Source organism: Meles meles, chromosome 17 (genome assembly GCF_922984935.1).
Source record: "Meles meles chromosome 17, mMelMel3.1 paternal haplotype, whole genome shotgun sequence".
In the NCBI taxonomy this organism is placed as follows: domain Eukaryota; kingdom Metazoa; phylum Chordata; class Mammalia; order Carnivora; family Mustelidae; genus Meles; species Meles meles.
The window spans coordinates 62866705-62873436 of record NC_060082.1 but is presented as its reverse complement, the minus strand read 5'-3'; the positions used below and the strand labels follow the sequence as shown (position 1 = coordinate 62873436).

Below are 6732 nucleotides of genomic sequence, written 5' to 3'. Positions count from 1 at the left end.
GTTTTGGCTGCCCTCGCCTTCAGGCCAGTTGTCTGTAGAGTCTCTCCTTGCCTGCAGTGGGCAGTGTTTTGACCTTGGTCAGAGTGTGGCAAGTTTTAACTAGGTGTGCTCTGGTCTGCTTGTTAAATGAGACCTGATACTACTTCTACTAGTAGCGAAATCCTGCAGAACTCTCTGGTCAGGAGACATAGTGTGGGGAGGGGTTTCTGGTGGTCTTCCGGGGGAGGGGCCCTCTGTGGCAGAACTGAGACCAGCTTTATTGGAAAGGGCAGTTCCATCTGCCTGTAGCAGTGTGGGGCTCCAAATAAGTCAGTTAGGCCGCCCATGCTGGTGCTGTACTGGTTCCCACAGGTGGTCCCATGCTTATGATGAGGTATGGGGGAGTGAAGTGCCACTGGCTGACTATTGGTTCCCGGGAGGGTCTCTCCCTGAATGCTACTTCCTGCGACATGCTCCGAGAAGAGCAGATGTTCTCCCCTGTGTGCCCCCGGTGCTCTTGTGATCACTGTTTCCAGACTCTGTCACCAGGTTCTTTGCCTGCCTCTCTCCAAGAACTCTCCTGGAGTCCAGACTGCTGACACTTAAACCTTTAGGCTTTAAACCTCCCTGTTTGCAAGAACTCACCAAATCCAGGCCCCACTTTCAAGCCAATGGCTATGGGGAAGCATTCTGTTTGTGCATTCCCCTGTGTACTCCCCTCTTTCTTTCTTTCTTTCTTTCTTTTTTTTTTTTTTTTAAAGATAGAAATCACGGGGCGCCTGGGTGGCTCAGTGGGTTAAGCCGCTGCCTTCGGCTCAGGTCATGATCTCAGGTCCTGGGATCGAGTCCCGCATCGGGCTCTCTGCTCGGCAGGGAGCCTGCTTCCCTCTCTCTCTCTCTGCCTGCCTCTCTATCTACCTGTGATCTCTCTCTGTCAAATAAATAAATAAAATTAAAAAAAAAAAAAGATAGAGATCACAAATAGAGAGGCAGGCAGAGAGAGAAGGGGAGGCAGGCTCCCTGCTGAGCAGAGAGCCTGATTCGGGGCTCGATCCCAGGACCTTGAGACCATGACCTGAGCTGAAGGCAGAGCTTTAACCCACTGAGCCAGCCAGGTGCCCCTCCCCTCTTTCTTGCCCATCTCCACAATCATGACTTCCTCTTCTCCATAGCAACCTGGATCTGTTTCTTCCCTAACCATACCTCTGCACTTCCTACCATCTTCAATGTGTCTTCTTTACCAGTTTTAGTTGTGGAGTTTGTTCTGTCGGTCTTCAAGTTGATTTCTGGGGTATTTAGGATGATTTGATAATTATCTAGTTGTGTTCATAGAACAAGGTAAGCTTAGGATCCTCCTACTCTACAGCTATCTTCTGTGTTTTCTATTTGATACAGTCTTTGTTTCCCTTCGCCATTCTTATTTCCAATTTGTAGGTCTAGTTTTCTTTGTTTCCCTTTGTTTTCCCTTGTGTTTTCATTTCTATATTTATATTCTATATTGTATAAATATAGTTAATAAAAATTTAAAGGGCATTCTCTAGCTGTATAGAAAGCTAATCTGTACTTCAATCATCTACACAAATAAAAATTGAAATATTTTATTTTCCTTAATCTCTCCCACTTTCATCTTCTAATTTTGCTTCCAAACTTGTAACTAAACATATTATTTTGTGTTTATTGTTTATAGAACATATGCATTTAGTATACTAATTTCTTTTTACTAATTTATTTGCTAACCATTCATTCTTCTATCCACATATATTACTTGTTTTTTTGTTTTTTTGTTTTTTTTGGTCTTTTGATAGAGTACATTCTTTGCTGGCTCTGTCAAATATTAAGGCAAACAGTCTAAAATATGACTTGTCATCGCTTCTCGGCCTTTTGGCTAAGATAAAGTGTAGTATCTGTTCTTATCAGTTTAATAAAATATGACTTGTCTGAAGTTTTTGGTAATTGACACCCTTGAATGGCTTCTTAGTTGGATATAGATTTCTTTTTTTTTTCTTGTCTATTTTAACATTTTAATTCCAGTGTAGTTAACATACAGTGTTATGTTAGTTTCATGTGTATAATAGAGAGATGCAGCAATTCCATACATTACTCCGCATTCATCATAAGTGTACTCCTTGTTCCCCATCGCCTCTATCACCCATCCTCCCGCCCACTTCCCTTATAGAAACAATTGGTATCTTCTCTATGGTTGAGTCTGTTTGTCTCTTTCTTCTTCATTCATTTGTTTTATTCCTTAAACTACACATATGAGTGAAATCTTATGATATTTGCCTTTCTTTGACTGACTGATTTCACTTAGCTTTACGCTCACTAGATCCATCCACGTTGTTGCAAAATGACAACATTTCATTCTTTTTGGTGGCTGAATAATATTCCATTGTATATGTGTATGTGCATATATACATGTATATATATGAGATATATATATGTATCTTCTTTATCATAACATATATTCTATATCCATTCATCCATTGATGAGCACTTAGGCTGCTTCCACAATTTGGCTATTGTAAGTACTGCAATAAACATAGGGGTGCATTATCTTTTCCAATTAGTGTTTTTGTATTCCTTGGGTAAATAGTAGTAGAAATATGGGATCATAGGATAGCTCTGTTAACTTTTGAGGAAACTATACTGTTTTCCACAGAAGTTGTATCACTTTGCATTCCCACTAACAGTACATGAAAGTTGTTTTTCTCCACATCGTTGTCAATACTTGTTGTCTTGTGTTTTATATTTTAGCTATTTTGACAGGTGTGAGGTGATACCTTGTTGTGATTTTGATTTGCATTCCATGATAAGTAATGTTGAACATCTTTTCATGTGTCTGTTGACCATCTGAATGTCTTCTTTGGAGAAAAGTCTTCATGTCTTTTGCCCATTTTTTAATTGAAAAAAAATTTTAAGATTTTATTTATTTGACAGAGATCACAAGTAGGCAGAGAGGCAGGTGGGGGGGGGGGGGGAAGCAGGCTCCCCGCTGAGCAGAGAGCCCGATGCAGGGCTCGATCCCAAGACCCTGGGATCATGACCCGAGCTGAAGGCAGAGGCTTTAATCCACTGAGCCACCCAGGCGCCCCTTGGAAAAAAAATTTTTTGGTGTTGAGTTGTATAAGTTCTTTATATATTTTTCACACTAACCCTTTATGTGGTATTTCATTTGCAACTATCTTTTCTCATTCTGTAGGTTGCCTTTTAGTTTTGCTGATTGTATCCTTTGCTGTGCAGAAGCTTTTTATTTTGATGTAGTTCCAATAGTTTATGTTGCTTTTGTTTCCTTTCCTTGAGGAGATGTATTTAAAAATGTTATTATGGTCAGTTGGGGCGCCTGGGTGGCTCAGTGGGTTAAAGCCACTGCCTTCAGCTCAGGTCATGATTCCAGGGTTCTGGGATCGAGCCCCACATTGGGCTCTCTGCTCACCAGGGAATCTGCTTCCCCGCCCCCCCCCCCGCTCTGCCTACTTGTGATCTCTGTCAAATAAATAAATAAAATATTCTTAAAAAAATTATTATGGTTGAAATCATAGAGATTACTGCCTGACCTCTCTGAGGATTTTATGGTTTCATGTCTCACATTTAGGTCTTTAATCCATTTTGAATTTTTTTTTATGGTATAAATAAGTGATGTATTTTCATTCTTTTGCATGTAGCTGTCCAATTTTCCCAGCACTGTTTGAGAGATTTTCTTTTTCCCATTGCATATCCTTGCCTCTTTTATGGAAGATTAATTGACCATAAAATCATGGGTTTATTTCTGGGCCTCTTTTCTGTTCTGTTGATCTATATGTCTGTTCTTGTTCCAGTACCGTACTGTTTTGATTACTACAGTTTTATAATGTAACTTCACTTCCAGGACTATGATTCCTCCTGTTTTGTTCTTCCTTTTCAAGACTGCTTTAGCTATTTGGGGTCTTCGTGGTTCCATAAAAAATTTAGGATTGTTTATTCTAGTTCTGTGAAAAATACTCTGGCATTCTGATAGGGAGTGCATTAAATGTGTAGATTGCTTTGGGTAATATAGAGATTTTGGACAACATTTGTTCTTTGGATCCATGAGCATAGGATGTCTTTCTGTTTCTTTCATCTTCAATATCTTTCATCAGTGTTTTACAGTTTTCAGAGTACAGGTTGTTCACCTCTTTGGTTATGTTTATTCCTTTGTATTTTGTTTTTGGTGGATTGTAAGTGGGATTCTTACTTTATCTTTTTGCTATTTCATTATTAGTATATAGAAATGTAACAGCTGTCTATATATTGGTTTCTATCCTGCAGCCTTATTAAGTTTATTTATCAATTTCTGTAGTTTTTTGTTGGAGTCTTTTGGGTTTTCTATATAGAGTATCATGCCATGTGCAAATAATGAAAATTTTACTTCTTCTTTACCATTTTGGATTCCTTTTATCTCTTTTTTGTTGTCTGATTTCTGTGGCTAGAAATTCTAGTGCTGTGTTAAAGAAAAGTGGTAAGTGAATTTCCTTCTCTTGTTCCTGACCTTAGGGGAAAAAGTCTTAGGTTTTCCCCATTGAGGATGATGTTCACTGTGGGTTTTTCATATATGGCTTTTATTATGTTGAGATATCCTCCCTCTAAATTTACTTTGTTGAATGTATTTTATCATGAATGACTTTTGTCAAATGCTTTTGTCAAATGCTTTTTCTGCATCTAATGAAATGATCATATGGTTTTATCCTTTTTTTTGTTGTTGATGTGATATATGACATTGATTGATATGTTAATATTGAAGTATCTTTGCATCCCAGCAACAAATCTCACTTGATCATGGCAAATATTTTAAAAAATATGTTAGATTTGGTTTGCTAATATTTTCTTGAGTATTTTTGCATCTATGTTCATCAGAGATAAGGGACTATTTCTTTTTTTGTGGTACCTTTGGTTCTGGTATCAAGGTAATGATAGCCTCAGATAATGTATTTGAAAGTTTGTTTTCTATTTTTTTGGAATAGTTTGAGAAGAATAGGTATTAACGCTTCTTAAATGTTTGGTAGAATTTACCCATGAAGCCGTCTTGCCTTGGACTTTTGTTTGTTGGGAGTTTTTGGGTACTGACTCAGTTTTACTGCTGGTAATAAGTCTGTTCAAGTTTTTTATTTTATTTTTCCTGCTTCAGTTTTGGTAGGTTCTGTCTTTCTAGGAATTTGTCCCTTTCTTCTAGGTTATTCAATTTGTTGGCATATCATTTTTCTTAATATTTTCTTATAATTCTTTGTGTTTCTGTTGTGTCAGTTTTTTCCTCTTTCATTTTTTGGGGTATCGTTTGCTTTATTGATGCTACATGACAAAGGCAGGCCCCCCAAGTCCCTACTCTTCTTCAGAGTGTCTGGGATGGGAACTGTGGTCAGCAGATTCTCAGTGTGTTGGGAGATGAGTTGGTGCAAGAGCTCCCCAAAAGCTGAGGGCCTTTCTCTCTTCTTCTTGCTGGGGCTGGTGGCCCAGGGCTCTTACTCCTTGGAAGCCATATGGACCATAATGTCCACCACTCAGTGCTGAAACCAGACTCACTGTCATACCAGGAAGTGAGCTTGACAAAGTTGTCATTGAGAGCAATGCCAGCTCCAGCATCAAAAGGTGGAAGAGTAGGTCTCACTGTTAAAGTCACAGGAGACAAACTGGTCCTCACTGTAGCCCAGGATACTTTGAAGGGGCCCTTTGATGTTTGCTTCACCATGTTCTTGATATTGTATTTGGCAGTTTTCTCCAGGTGGCAGGTCAGACCCACAACTGACACTTGGGTGACACACTAAAGGTCATGCCAGTGAGCCTTCTATTTAGCTCAGGGATGACCTTGCCTACAGCCTTGGCAGCACCAAAAGAAGCAAGGGTGGGCTGATGTTCTGGGCAGCCCCTTGGCCATCACACCGCAGTTTCTGAGAGAGACCATCCACTGTCTACTGGATGGCAGTGATGGCATGGACTTCGGTCATGCGTCCCCCCAAGATGCCAAAGTTGTTATGGACGAAGTTGGCTAGAGGGCTCGAGCAGCTAGTGATGCAGGAGGCATTGTTGGCAATCTAGTGGGAGCTGTCATACACCTCATGGTTCATGTCCATCACAAACATGGGGGTATCAGCAGAAGGGGTGATAATGATGATGACCCTCTTGACCCCACACTTCAAGTGAGCCCCAGCCTTCTCCATGGTGCTGAAGACCTCAGTGGACTCTAAACTGTACTCAGCACCAGCATCAACCCATTTGATGTCAGCGAGATCTCACTCTTGAAAGAGATGAGATTTCCATTGAGAGACGTTTCCCATTTTCAGCCTTTTCTGTGTTGTGGAATTTGCCATGGGTGGAATCATAGTGGAGTATGTAGACAATGTAGTTGAGGTCAATGAAAGGGTCATTGATGGCAGCATTATCCACTCTGCCAGAGTTGAAAGCAGCCCTTATGGGCCCAGTATGGGCAAACATGGTCATTTGATGCTCAACATGGCCACATACATTTCCTCTGACTTCAGCACTGTGTCTCCGGGATATGGCTGGCACTCACCAGAATATGTGGATGTCTGTCAAAAGCAGAGGAGCAGAGAGACTATCCTCTTTTTGCTTCTGATTTTGAGGTTTTTTTTTTTTTTTTAAATATGAATCTGCTTAAAGGTTTATCAGGTTTTTTTTTTTTTTTTATCTTTTCAAAGAACCAGCTAGAGATTCATTCATCTCCCCTACATTTTTTTTTTAACTTTCTATTTTGTTTTATCTCTGCTCCAATCTTTATTATTTCTT

The 6732-nt window shown here is 39.9% G+C and overlaps 2 pseudogenes; one reads left to right on the top strand and one right to left on the bottom strand.

Annotated features, from left to right (window-relative positions):
- Positions 1-1844: 1844 nt before the first annotated feature.
- LOC123928569 lies at positions 1845-1944 on the top strand (annotated as a pseudogene).
- A 3506-nt stretch (positions 1945-5450) lies between these two features.
- On the bottom strand, positions 5451-6420 carry LOC123927635 (annotated as a pseudogene).
- Positions 6421-6732: the final 312 nt, after the last annotated feature.